The sequence below is a fragment of the Panicum virgatum genome, chromosome 9N (assembly GCF_016808335.1).
Source record: "Panicum virgatum strain AP13 chromosome 9N, P.virgatum_v5, whole genome shotgun sequence".
NCBI classification, from domain to species: Eukaryota; Viridiplantae; Streptophyta; class Magnoliopsida; order Poales; family Poaceae; genus Panicum; species Panicum virgatum.
This window is the reverse complement of record NC_053153.1, coordinates 18886153-18900537: the sequence shown is the minus strand read 5'-3', so window position 1 is coordinate 18900537 and position 14385 is coordinate 18886153. Positions and strand designations below refer to the sequence as shown.

The window sequence follows — 14385 nt, the reverse complement described above, 5'->3', positions numbered from 1 at the left end:
CGCGCAGCCGTCGCCCTCCGCTCAGGGTCCGTCCCACCGCCGCCACTCCGGACCTCGTCCCTAGGTCCGTCGCGCCGCCGCCGCCGAGGCCCTCTGCCCCGGTCCACCGCACCGCCGTCACCCCAATCCGCCGCCTCCAACCTCGGCGGCCGGGCCCTCTGTCCCACCGCAACCGCTCCGAACCTCGTCCCCAGGTCTATCGCGCCGCCGCAGCCGAGGCCCTCCGCCCCGGTCCGCCGAGCCATCGTCGCCCCAATCCGCCGCCTCCAACCTTGGCGGTTGGGCCCTCCGTCCCACCGCCGCTGCTCCGGTCCTCGTCCCCAGGTCCGTCGCACCGCCGCCGCCGAGGCCCTCCGCCCTGGTCCACCACGCCGCCGTCGCACCAATCTGCCGCCTCTTACCTCGGTGGCCGGGCCCTCTGTCCCCCGTGTGCCGTGCCGCCGTCGCCCGGATCCGCGCGTGCTGTCGAGCCCGGATCCGCGCGTGCTGTTGAGCCCGTCTCACGCCGCTGCGCGCGCGAGACACACCCATGCGCGACCTGAGCAGCAGCAACACGGCCGCGGGGCTCTTCGCCGTCCGGCGCCCGGGCTTCCATCGATGGCGCTAAGCCTTGGCCATCGGGTCCGGATCCGAGGGTCGCCAGGGAGGAGAGGCCGGTGTGGGACGGGAAGAGACGGCGTCGGATTGGAGCCAATTGGTTCCGTGGTTTTGGAGGAGCTGAGCCCATCCCGCATATTGAGCGAATATTCCGCTCATGGGATGGCTCGGTTCGCACAACCATGAACCAAATAATGGATGGAGCCGCTCTGTTCCAGTCGGCTTGCCAACCAAACACACCAGCTACCGAGCTGCCCTCGCCGCCGGCCGCAGGCCCGTCTCTGAATTCTGATGAAGGGCTCCCCCACCCACCAACGGCAGGACGGGGACGAAGCAGCAGCAGCAAGCAGCCATTAAGCCAACCACCCACCTGCCTGCATCATTCATGCCGGCCGGATCATCGTCAGGGCAGCCAATGCAATGCAATTCAATTCCGCGCCAGCCTTACCCCTGACGGCCCTGATCGATCGACCTCCCGGCCTCTTCAATTCACCTGCCTTTCGATCGGGCCGCGTGGATCTCAACGACCGACCGACGGTACAGTTCAGGTAATAAACAGGTTCACGTTCTGTTTGCAAAACGCTCGCTGGATTCTGTAGAAAATTAAACTGGAGGCATGCATGATTACTGGTCAGTTCGCGGCCACGTGTTGTCACATTTTGCCACCTATAGATTACTATTATCAAACTAGCTATAGGAGTAAAAGCTCCTATACGCCGCCCAAAGGATCGGAGTTTATTTCTAGTAACAGTTTAGCCTCATATTTGAACTTTAAGCATGACGTATATTTCCATTGATTTTCCACTAGTCACCAGTGTAACCTTGGATTCTTTTTGCTCGCAAGTTGCAGCAGTCAATGGGTGTACGAGCTCCAGCTACCTCCAGGTACCAGGGAACACTTATCGCAGATCGCAATTAAGCGACAGTAAACCGCATGTAATACTCTGCCCATGCATAAAGATACTTTAGAACTCAATAATGTGGTACCACTATCACTGTTCATCATAACGAAAAAGCTTCTGGTACCGCGAAAATAGAAAAGAAGCTGAGTAGTAATGCGTGATGCTGCTAAGGACTCCCTCTCCTCAAAATTTAAGACCTACTAGTGCTATTCACACATGAACAAGTTGGAGTAGTTGTGTTCAATAAAAGATGCAAACAACTATGTGTGTACAAATGCTACGTATAATAATATCAAGGTGAAGCGCTACTAGAACTGGTCAACTGGTCTCTTCGTCTGAATCTAAAGACAGGGGAAATATGGGTGTTCACACCTATGCATTTATGCTTGTTTGTCACTATTATGAGATATTTTAAGTGAATTTCATGTTCATATTTTATTTATTTATTTGAGAGAGCTTTGTCTGGTTGACACAACAGAAAATAGTTGTGGCCGGATGAGGACACCATAAAAACTCAGGTAAAAGAATAAAAACAAGAAATTACAATTCTACCACTTTTAATCATCGCCTGAAGCAATATTTTTCAAGTAAACACAAAACAAAAGGTTAATCTGTCACTGTGCATATAAAGCTTGTAAGGCCTCTTCATTGCTTGACCTGGTCGAATGAAAAGCTAGCTGGTGGAGGTAGTTGATCACAGAAGCATATATGGAGATAATACTGTATCCCGTAGATTACACTAATTTGTTTGGAGCTGTATATAAATAACATTAATATTATTGTCTTGATAAGAAATTTTATAGTACGGCTTCTGGTGTACAAATGCATATGAATAATATATATACTCGATAGAGGTGTTAAATAGTACGGTTGTTTGTTGTCCTAACATCTAGTTCAAAGGCAACGATGTTATAAACTTTAGGTGTCCATATATGTTTAATGCATACGCAATTACTTGTGGGTACTTTTTATATTTATCACTACCTCCGTTCTTAAATATGTGACATTTAGGACAAACATATCACTATTAGGTGCAAATTCTTGATCCAACAAGTAAGCTTGGGGCAAAATCTTTTTCTTTTTCTTTAATTCAAAAAATGGTGTTGATATTTCTGAGTGCCTAGCTTGTCACTTGACCTTGTCTGCTGAATAGTGAGCTGGAGGTAGTTGAGCACATAAATTATTGTTCAATAAGAAGATGGAAACAATTGTAAATAATATATGGCAGTGCTATTACAAGCTGTATAGTATAATACTTCCCCTGATAATATATTTAATATAAGGTAGCTTTTGTCTTCTAATCATCTCTCAAAAGAAACATTGAATTTGTTTAAATTAGTTTTTGCATTCCACATCAGCTTCTTTGACCACCAAACTAGCAGTATCTAATTATGCTCATTTCTGGAACTTGGCGAAGTGTTATACTCGTTGTGGAACAAAATCATGAATCACCGGCAGGAATAAACGAACGCATCAAGAAACCCAACTGCAATTGTTGGTGTGCGCCCTGAAACATTTCCCTCGATTGTATCCTGTCACTCACTTTCTGCCACCTTTTAGGAGCCAAGAGATAAAAAGTTGCATCATGAGAAAGAGAAGCCCTACAGGAGAAGGCACCCACCTACTGGCTATATAATCCCCAGATATCGCTCTCTCTTGCAGAAGGTAGCACCATTATGTAGGTACCCGTCCACACCACCAAAGCATTTGTCTTCTTCAACCTCTCTCTCTCTCTCTCTCTCTCTCTCTCTCTCTCTCTCTCTCTCTCTCTCTCTCTCTCTCTCTCTCTGCCTGCATGCTGTTTCCTTTTTGTCATTTGTTTTTTCAACCGAGAGTAAGTAATTTTCTAGAGTCTACACACCTCTGGAGTGATCTTGTGTTTTGCTTGGCATGAAGGGGAAAGGAAGGGGAAGCCATGCTTGGGCTATAGCATGCATGTTGCTGGGATAAGGAGGTATTGGCGCGCCTCAATCCGAAGGCGTGGCTGATTATTGGCGCGGCAGCCATGTTCTTGGATTGAGCCGCGTCAATATCTCCCCTTGCTATCTTCCTATACCTACCTCGCTTGTTGCTAGCAGAATCTAAGGAGTCTCGAGATATCCCTCATCACGATCGAGAACATGAACACAATTGTTGATTTCCAAGCAAACAAGGTATGTATAATACTTCATGCTTCATATATATCTTCATTAAGAGTTTTCTTCCAGCAAGATTATCGGCCACAGGGGGGGGGGGATGGGAGGGAGGGAGGGAGAGAGAGAGAGAGAGTTCTCAAAATCAGAATAATAGTTACTATACCAATAACTCTATGCTGTACCATTTTAAATTTTCTCCCTTCAACGCCCTTCCATGCCACTGTCATGAACTCAATGTTCAAAATCGGGTGTCGTCAGTTATATTTAAGTCGTCATATAGTTCTCTAATTGGCTGCAAACTTGCAATTGTACTTCTCATCTTTTTAGATATAAGCTTTTCCACATTTGATGTTCCATCAGGTACTATCATTTTTTTCATCAGGTAGAAATTAGGAGCCCGGCATATTTTTTGGATAGTGCGGGAAAAAGTAACACCAAAGAGTTAGGATAAACTGATTTTTGTGTAAATCTTATTATATATGGTGTCTTTAAGAACTACAGAGATGAACCGGCTATAGAAAAATACATAGATGAAAGGATGTAGTTTGTTAACAACTTGTTAACAAAGAAAAACAATACTGAATGTTACTTCCCGATCACCCCTTCCCTTAGTTTGGTCGTGTGTGTATATATATTAGGGGAAATGCAACTAGTCAAATGGTCTCATTTAGTTCAAAATGTGCCATTTCAAAAAAAAAAATTACACAGAAAACTAGCAACCATTGGGGGGAACCTGCTGAAAATTTTCCCTACACTCTTGTACTATTGTATAATTTACTTCTAATCGCAAATTAAATGTCTAAGGAAGAGAATGCAGGGTTTGTACTTTGTACAATGGCTTCTTATCCTAGTGCTTCCTGCTGGTCTGATTAACGCCTTGCAGAAAATGTGTTTGGAGTGTCAAATAAAATTAACAAACTTTTCAACTCAATCTTTTGAAGTACCTTCAAAATGAATAGATGAATTTGTTTCAACTATCTATCTTTTTCATCAAATGTAAATTTATTGTTGGAATGCAAACCCATCAGTAGAAAATAAGTCCTTGCCTTTGAATTGTTTTTCTAATTCTGATATGTTAGCTTATGTATGCTTGTGCATTATTCAAGCACACTATTTCAAGAAGGTTCTTTGTTTAATTAGTTTAATGATCCACAATATAACATACTAATAGTGCTCTCTTCAGTAGAAGGTGAAATAAAATAATGAACAAATGGCAATGAAGATGGCTATATGGGTTATCATTTCTATGATATATATCCCTGTCGGTTCCCTGTGTGTTGTTTCAAAACCGATAAGAAATGTGAATTTCCCTATGCCTGCTTGATGAAAAATCCTCAGAAAAATTGGACACACACAAGAAAAAAATCGGCTTGCAGTAGTGGGTACTGATGTATAAAAATTAAATAAAAACAAGTCCAACTTTAAAAAGAACAAAATTGTATCACTCCAAAAACATGAGGTGTCTCATAATACCATATGGTTGGCAAGGGCGACAACCTTATTCAGACAATCATACTCACAAACTTTTGCCTACATTAGCTAAACATTTTGGCACAAGGTATGAAAATAATTTTTTTAGATTAAGGAATAGTTCCAGCCTTGAATATTCGAGATGAATGTCTACAGCCCTGGGTATGACAATAATTATGTTGTTTATTAGTTGTGTCATTGTGTGCTCCAGTTCCTGTCCTGTACGTAGTGCAGCTAGCACCAAATCGAAGGGAGTACCATCATCCCAGGATTTGTAGCTTCAAAGGTAAAATGACTAGTGATGTTTAGTTTAGCCGCCACTATCGTTGCAGAAGAGGCCAAAGAAAAGTTTGTTGAGCTGCTCCTAGTGGAGGAAAGATCACACACCACTTCACGGCAATGTTTTCTTTACCAACTCGAGCTTATTTTTGAACGTCAGCTCGGCCACCCTCACTTTTGGAAAAGCATCTTCTGTGCCTGGTTTGAGGTATGAGCAACACAATCAAAATATTGGTACTGTTACACTGGAATTTATTTCCCCTGTGTAAGAGAGAACAAGCTAGATCACGTACCCGTGCATGTTGGAATTTTTGGTGGTAAAAAACGCTGAAAATACAGCAAATAAGAAAACGGGAAAAGAAGGACAAGAACTCCGAGAGAAAGCCCATTTAGCGTTCTGATCGTAGGCCCAACTAGCTCATGGTTGTGACTCCAGATTACCCAGCACCATATTAACTCGGGGTGGGATCTGGCTCCTTTTGGACTGACGTGAAAACCTAGCCAAAGAGAAACCCCAACAGCCACCCGACGGCGGCGATGGAGTCACCTGAAGGTCCCCGCCGCGCCGCGATCGCCGCCATCCTTGTAGAGTGCCGATGGAGGCCGGAAGGAAGCCGGTACCTGCCGAGGTCTTCTTCAACTCCGGCGAGTACGACTACTCCGACTCCGGTAACTACGACTACAATGCCTACTTCGTCAACCAAGATGGCCGGTGGATCTGCTACATCCGCCATGCCGCTTCTCCCCGGTCTAGACCTAAACCTCTTATGTATTTTAAGGGTTGTGCTTACTTGAGTAGAAGTAGATCCTGTGTAAGTTAAGATCTAAGTTAAGTTTAATTCCTACGGTGCAAGGATTTAGTTATTCCTTGTCCACCGAGAACTTTAGGGAGGCAAAAACAATGGAACAGCATATAAATTCTCTCCCCACCCTTCCATATATAAATAAAAGCTGTAAGAAAAAAGTAACAAAATGCAGGTGCTACCTCCTACCTGGAGTCCAGGACAGGGATTGAAGGTGCACTGGAAGTTTTGTCATTTGAGTTTTATTTCACCTCTAAATATCTAAATTTTGGATTGTGAAACTTGATTTGAAAGTAATATCCGGAACTAAAATTTATACACAACTTGTAGTCTTGTACTCGCTCGTGCAATGGGCATCCCTTTTAAAGGGTCAAGTTTGATTGAGTGCTCCCAATTTCTCGCAGCACACATGGTAAAGGGCCCAGAATGTGCAGGCGTGCAGCCCACAAGCTTTTTTCCTTTTTTTTTTCCTTTTCTGTTCATTACTATATCCAACAGCTGTAATATAATAACAAATTTCGGCTAGAAATAACAGAGGTGCAGTCAAGGTTTCGGCTTGCAAATGGTATCATGGGGACTCATACTGGCTTGTCTGAACCTTTCGTTGCCAGTGCATTGGCCTCCTGTCAGATGGTCTTCGACTTTCTCTTCGTATTGGTCTGATTCATCTTTATCCTGAAGCGGATTGTTAGAAAAAAAAAATTCGAGCTGTGTTATGGGTTCATAGCAGATTACTTATTATTAGTATATCATAAGGTTGTAGATTTCGTAAAAAAAGCTTGAAACCAATAGATTCCTATTTGTTAGAGACTTTAGGATCTCTAGGAGTAGATTGAGTTGGTACTTTCTTTTCTTTTGGATAAAACAGGGGTTCTCGAGTACATGAACTAGAGAGAGAGGAGAGGGAGAGAGCAGAGACACCATTGGTTGTTGAAGTAGAGGATGAAACTCGTTGGTGCAGATGAAGATCGTCGCTGCAATGTAGTGCAGTGCGACCGGCGGTGAGGCACAGTGACGGTGGTGGTAGGGGTCATCCCTCTGTACAGCGCCCTTCGTGATCGGACCGATTCCCGCGTAGATGAGGTCCCAGCAAACGTTGGTCTGTGTGCCCTCCTCAACAGGGTTCTTATAGTTGTGGCGCTGACAGAAGGGGCCCACTATCTTAATGATGATTAGTACCCCCGATCAGGGCGTGATTAGGGGAAGTTGGACTTGGTCCCTTGACCAAGTCTTGGAGATCAATCCAACACTATTGCCTGCAAAAGGTATATTCTCCACGTTCAGAATGTTGAGAAAGGAGTGCCAATCGATATCGCAGTATGATCGTTTTCCCAATAAAGCGTAGAACTTGATACGAGATTGGCTGCTCACTTTTCGAAAATAGGATTGCAGTAACATAAGACAAGATCACGCAACTGAATAACAAGACAGGATGACACCAAAAAATAAAACTTTGTTCCATTGCTTTCATTATTATGTGCAGCACAAAGCCATTGCAACAACTCAATTACATGTACTCTGCAAATGCAACGCTATAAACACTAGTACAGACTACAGAGTACAGACATGAGGAATCAGTCGAACAGAGTACAGATAGGAGCGATCTACAGTAGTACAGACGACAGAGTACAGACATGAACAATAGGCCACACTCTTGACTGACTAGAGGACGGCGACGCACAAGAACGCCACCGGATCAAAAGTCACCGGCGCCTTCGCCACCACGGCGGCCTCTGCTCCGATTCCTGGGGCAACAGGCACGGCGGCTTCGTCGTTGTGGCAGCCACGTTCTTCCCCGGCGGCGCGGATCATGCCACCGCGGCGGCGGGAGCAGGACGCGGCGGCAGGGCCTCCTCGTCCTCGGCGGCGCAGGGCGAGGCCGCGCTCCTGGACCGCGGACGACCACCCGCGCGCCGCGTCGTCGTCTTCGATCCCCCGCTGGGCCAGGCCCACGTCGCGGCCCCGGTTCGCCACGATGGTGATGGAGCCGTCGATCGCTGCGGCGAAGGCGCTCGCGCGCAGGAGCGGCGCCCCGTGGCCGGCCATCCTTCTTCGGCGCGGCGGATGGGGACGGGGATCGGGACCGGAGATGCCGCGATCGCAGAGAGAGGGAGACGCGAGCGGCTGAGCCGGAGCCCTGAGCGGCGGCGGTTGGCGAGGAGCTAGGCGGGAGGCAGCGCGGTTGAGCCTTGGAGGGAAGGGGGATCCAAACATTCCAACTAAATAGGGGCCCGCTCTCAATCGGACTCGGAACGCAAGTTGGGCCTTCGGAATCGGCGATTCGGGGGCATAACAACTTGGGCCTTTGGAATCGGACTCGGAACTCAACATTCGCTTTGGTTTCGTTAAGCCTGTGGGGAGGCGCCTTACAGAATTTTTGCCGTTTGCGAGGCATAATAAGCAATGATATTAAGTGTTCCGGTTTTTTAATCCTAAAACTAAAAAAAAAACTATGAGAGCAAGCTTCTTCCTTGTTGTTGCCGCCATTGTGATCATCTATGATCTACTCCGTATTTAGTTGCAATGCCCGCTATTGTGGTCTCCTAATAAGGATGGGTTGGGCTGGGGCGCTAGACTGAACCGTTTAAGAGGCCGCAACCCACTCGACCGGACGGCCCACAAGGCCGCGAAGTCCTCTCGTCCAATGCCCCAATGGCCCAATCTGAGTCTCGCGACTCTCGGCGATAGAGGACCGTCGTCCGTGCGTTCAGGTACACCGCCGCACCGTCACGAGCCCCTGCCGGAGTTGAGAACGGGCAATATTGTCAGCACCCACGAACCGAAGGAAACATCTACTACTATATGCCGCCGCACCAGGAAGTCTAGTGTCCGTTTTGGCGGCAGTGAATGGGTTCGCTAGATGTGCCTGCACGCAGGTATCAGGCCCAACCCATGTAAATGCAAGAGAGTCGCTGGTGAAATATTGAGTGTGTGCGAGGAGAAAGGGTAAGGGTATCGAATAACTTGTATGAACTCTTACTCCTTTCTCAAGTAATCTGTCCTCCGGAAGTCAATTGCCTATTCTCCTCTATTCTTTCTATGTTTCTAAGATCCATCATATTTTTTCTTCCCCGCTACTGCTATCTCTGCTGTTAACAGATATGCTCTGGATCTCGCCTAAAGAGGTGGTGGCTCCGCTCCTATTTTAATCATTGATGCATTGGATGCGATGGCAATGGCGATGATAGAAAGTACGACTGGATAGACATACACATTCTTATCTCCATTATTTGACCCAGCTAGATGAGCGTGTTGTCACAATTGTAACTGTTGGGGACCACTACCTCCGGAAGGAACGTACCCGAAGGTCGTGAACCCGCGAGCAACTGCGCCCGACCTCCAGACCTAACCCTCGCCGACCATTTTGGGTTCGCTCTGGTGCAGTTTGGCAGGTAACGAACCTTTGATGGTGTGCAAAGGTCGTCGACGACTGGCGAACGGGACTTAAGGACAACAAGAACCTTCGATCCGAGATCGAGGGCGGACATGCTGATGGGCTGTTCAATTCAGAGGTTTTGGCTACCCTCGATGCAGCCAGAAGGGCACAAGAGACCTGAAGCGCGAAGGTTGTGAGCAGACAGACATGCCGTACATGTTACTCAAGCTCGAAGGCGGACGAAAAGACTAAGCAAGACCTCCGAAAGCGATGATATAAGGCGAGAACTGACGGGCAGAAATGTAATTGTACTCGGGTCCGTTAGGGAAAGACTAGAAGAGGTTCTCAATAATGATGATGTAAGACAAGTAAAGATGGGTAAAACAGTAATTGTAGTCGAGGGTCGAGGGCCCAGATTTCTTCACTGTAACAACTATTTTGATCATCGAAAAATTCTCATTGCGTTTTATTCCAAGGGTCATTGAGCTTTCATTCCTTGTCTGTCTGGGAATTTCCGTAACCTTCGGGTGCGAACGTCCCAACAGTAGCGCTGCAAATTTTAGGGTGCAATAACTGAAGTCGCTGAATTTACATTTAGTTTGTAGTATCTGTATCATCTTATATTCTTATCTGTTAGTGATCTATGTCAATTCGCGGAAAATGCATGGTTAGCAACACCTCGTTGTTGCGTTCCTTGTCTTAGGCTTTGATTGTAGCCTGCGCAATGTGGCAGAAAAACTACCTTGTCTTAGTAAGGGAGAAAAACCCTATAAAACAATAGCATACTTATTTTTCAACATTTTAGAAGGCATGCCACATCAATTGGAGGCATGCATATTCTTTTCAATTGTCACAACAAAAAACACACTAGAGAATGAATGTTTCTCTAACTATAGACTATAATTTGTACGGCACGGTGCAAAGACAGCTTTGAAACAGGGCCCTCACCTCTGATTATAATACTAATGAGCCTTTGCATTTCAAGAAGTAAATTCCTTGGGTGCCGTGGACATGCAAATGACTCCGTGGCCCAATGGATAAGGCGCTGGTCTACGGAACCAGAGATTCTGGGTTCGATCCCCAGCGGAGTCGTTAGTTTTTTTTTTTTTTTACTTTTTGCATATTTGGTCCCCAGCGGAATGGCAGCACAGACACAGCAGCAGGGCACGCTCGGCGTTGAGGGCTCGTCCCCATCGGCTACCACCACCAAGCCATAGCCACTCCGGCGTCGATGGTGGAAAGGACGCGCGAGGCTGCGCCTCCTTGCCATGGTCGTCGACGGCCACCCGGAGTAGCGTCCCGTCCGTGGCAACGCTCGCGGCAGTCGGGCTCCATTTTCCGCCGGCCGGAGGAACAGCTGGCGCAGGCCTGTCGGAACAGCTAATAGTCCACTTACCGCTGTACCGTGCACCGTTGTGAATAATGGAATATCGCTAAGCAAATGTCTGGAAACAGCTTGTATCGTGCTGTTGTTTCCTTCGCCACTCAACATGTTAAATAAATTATTACGTGCCTATTTCTGCGCGAGGGGACAAGAAATTGTGAGCTCGTTGGTTTTTCTACTAGTCTTGTAGAACTGACTTCTGAAAGCAAGAGCCAAAACAAATAAGCTCATATCAGGCAAAATTGTGTGTGATTTATATGCAAACTGTTGACGACCGAAATTGGCGGATTGTGCAGACCGGTCAGACCGGTATGCACAAACCGGTCTGACCGGTCAAGGTGACTTTGTCAAAATGCAAATTGGACTTCACCATTACGTAGCTCTCGTCGAGACGATCTAAATGCATATGTGGAACGCCTAATTTGGAGTTCGGATGAGAGAGTAATGGCCTCTGGAAGACCTAACACCAGGTCGGACAGGTCAGACCGGTCTGGTAGACCGGTCACTGCACAGTCCGAGTTGGAGTTGTATTTTGATGCGGGATTTGTATGGAATTAGACTCCTGATGGGGTAAGACCGCCCCTCCCTATAAATATAAAGTGCCACGGCCGATTGAGGATATCCAATCGATCAGAAACATATCAATACATTACTTTTCGTTATTTTGCATTACTTTTTGTCTTCTTCAAACCCTAGCTCTTCCAACCCCCATACTTGCTATTCTTACTTCGTCTCTGTGACGTTTGAAGGCGTTCTAGGTGGCCTGCCGATCCTAGAACAACTCTATGTGCGCTTGCCCTGACGGGGTCCCTCCCGGGCAAACGTTCATCGGACATCGCCGTTCTATACTGGCGAACCGGTCTGACCGATTATCCCGACAGGTCTGACCGATCTGAGCATCGGCGCTGCAATTGTGCCGTCGCTCGCTGCGCGATCAAGCGCGTTCGTGTGTTGGCCATAGATTTGCGCCAACATATTTTGGCGACTCCGCTGGGGAAGAAAGATCTTACTTATTTAAACCGATCTAATCTACTCCACATACTACCATGGTGAAACTGTCAAGTGGTGATGTTGATGCCAGCAACATCGTTAGGCCGACTCCTGATCAACTGTCGACTAAAGATCGTTAAGCTTATGAAGCCTTCATCAAGGAGTGTGAAGAGGAGAACACACGGCGCAAAGAGAAAAAAATCGAAGAGAAGCGTCAGTGGTTCTTGTCTCACTTCTCTAGGAACCGGAAGGGTGAAGTCTTCAAGGACAAGGAGGTGGTCATTCTTTCGGATGAAGAAGAACAAGCCAAAGCAAATAATAATGTAAGTACTTCAGCAGCGCCTGATATTTTGGAGCAATTTACTCAATTAATGGTTGATGGTCAAGAAAAGATGCTTGCTACTGTTCAAAACATGATTGATAAGTCATTAGAAAAGCAACCCTTGGCCAATGATAGTAGTGCTCCTATGTCTAGTGTTGCTGGTACTTTTCAAAATCACTTTATGCCTCCTGAGTCATCGGCTATACCTGCACTACAGTATGGCATGCCGATGAACTTTTATGATGGTCAGAAACCTCCAGAGCAGTACAATGCGAATGGAGCGGTCAGACCGGTTGCACAAACCGGTCAGACCGGTCTCGGTGGACCGATTCCAACCGGTCAGACCGGTTTCCCGACCGGTCAGACCGGTCCTGGTGCTCTGGTGGTCAGAAACCTCCAGAGCAGTACAATGCGAATGGAGCGTATCAGTCGTCTCCTGAACCGATTACTAGTATGCCTCCTGTTCAGGCTAATTTTAGCCGAACAAATGGGTTTACTGGTTATTGTGTTCCTCCATACGCCACTATGACTTATAATCCGTATACTATGCCTCCCCAAAGTTCGGGCTATTCATATGGTGCAATGCCAAACAATGGTTATTCGCAGCAAACACCATATACACAGTCGAATCATGCACCACAAAGACCGAATAATTCTAGTACCAATGTTCAAAGGTCAAATGATTTTTATTTTAATCAAATACTTGAAAAGCATAAGAAAGATTTGGCTGTTATGTTTAAAGAATCTTTCGGCATAGAGCTTAAGGATAAAATTCTTGTTTGTCAAAAACCATATCTTGAGAGTTTTGATTCCATACCATATCCTCAGAATTTCAAGGTGCCTGAATTTATTAAATTCACTGGGGAGGATAGTAGAACTACATGGGAGCATGTTAGTCAGTTTAATGCACAAATGAGAATCTATGGTAGTCTTGATCATTTAAAAATTAGAATGTTCCCGTTGTCATTATCGGGTACTGCTTTTTCATGGTTTTCGGCATTATCTTCTAATTCTATCCACATATGGTCTCAATTAGAGCATAAATTTCATGAGCATTTTTACAATGGTGATAATGAATTGAGACTGTCATTTAACATCGGTTAAACAAAAGTATGATGGGTCTGTTGCTAAGTATATTAAATGATTTAGAGACACAAAAAACCGATGTTATAGTTTGGTTATTTTTGAAAAGGATCTTGCCGAATTAGCTCTTAATGGTTTGAGATCTCATATTAAAAAAAATAGAAGGATATGAGTTTCTAACCATTAATCAAGTGTTGCAGAGGGCTTTGGCTCAAGAAAGCCGAAGTAAAGATGCAAAGTTTAAACCTGATCGTCTTAGTATGCATGTGCTACAAGGAGAATCTTCATACAATGAGGATAATGAAGTATATGCTGCTGAATTTGTATGGTCATCTAATGATAGGCCCAGCACTTGTGCTTCTTTAAAGCCGATTCCTAAAAATCGGCATGATGAGGTTAAATTCACTTTTGATGTGACAAAGTGTGATAGGATTTTTGATGAGTTGGCGAAGCTTGGGAAAATTAAATTCTCTCACAAATTTCATCAACGGGATGAATTGAAGCGGCACGCATATTGTAAGTTACACAATAGTTTTTCTCATGCCACTAATGATTACAATGTTCTTCATAGACAAATACAATCGGCCATAAATGAAGGACGATTGGTTGTTCCTGCAATACAAATTGATCAAAATTCTTTTCTCGTTCATACGCTTGAGTTGTCAAATCCAAAAGTATTGATTCGGCCGCATCAAGCCGAATCGGCTAAAGGGAAAAATGTAGTCGTTGGTGAGGAAAGGCATGAGAAAGAGGTGCTGCAGAACAAGATTCCTCGAGTTGCAACAAAAGCTTCAACGCTCGGGGGTAGGACAAAGAAAAAGGGGCCGACAACAAGTCGACCGGTCTGACCGGTTCAAATAGCGGTCCGACCGGTCTGACCGGTTCAAATAGCGGTCCGACCGGTCTGACCGGTGCTAAGACCGGTCTGACCGGTGCGCCCAGTAAGTCTAGGAATTCCTCCAAAAACATTAAGAGGCCGAGCTTCAAAGAGCTCTTGGCCAAATATGAGAAGAAGGGAGCTGCCCAGAAACAGAAGGAGCCATC

The 14385-nt window shown here is 45.8% G+C and overlaps 1 long non-coding RNA gene and 1 other non-coding gene across 4 annotated transcripts; both read left to right on the top strand.

The window, feature by feature from the left end:
• The first annotated feature begins 195 nt into the window (after positions 1-195).
• On the top strand, positions 196-6414 carry LOC120688555. 3 transcript variants are annotated; one of them, XR_005681162.1, is made up of 3 exons: positions 196-1145; positions 1448-1533; positions 3060-6414. It is a non-coding gene; the product is annotated as an uncharacterized LOC120688555 (long non-coding RNA). The 3 variants fall into 3 exon arrangements; XR_005681163.1 differs by having other exon boundaries at positions 1451-6414; XR_005681161.1 differs by having other exon boundaries at positions 1448-6414.
• Positions 6415-10581: 4167 nt separating this feature from the next.
• TRNAR-ACG lies at positions 10582-10654 on the top strand. Its single transcript has one exon. It is a non-coding gene; the product is annotated as a tRNA-Arg (tRNA).
• Positions 10655-14385: the final 3731 nt, after the last annotated feature.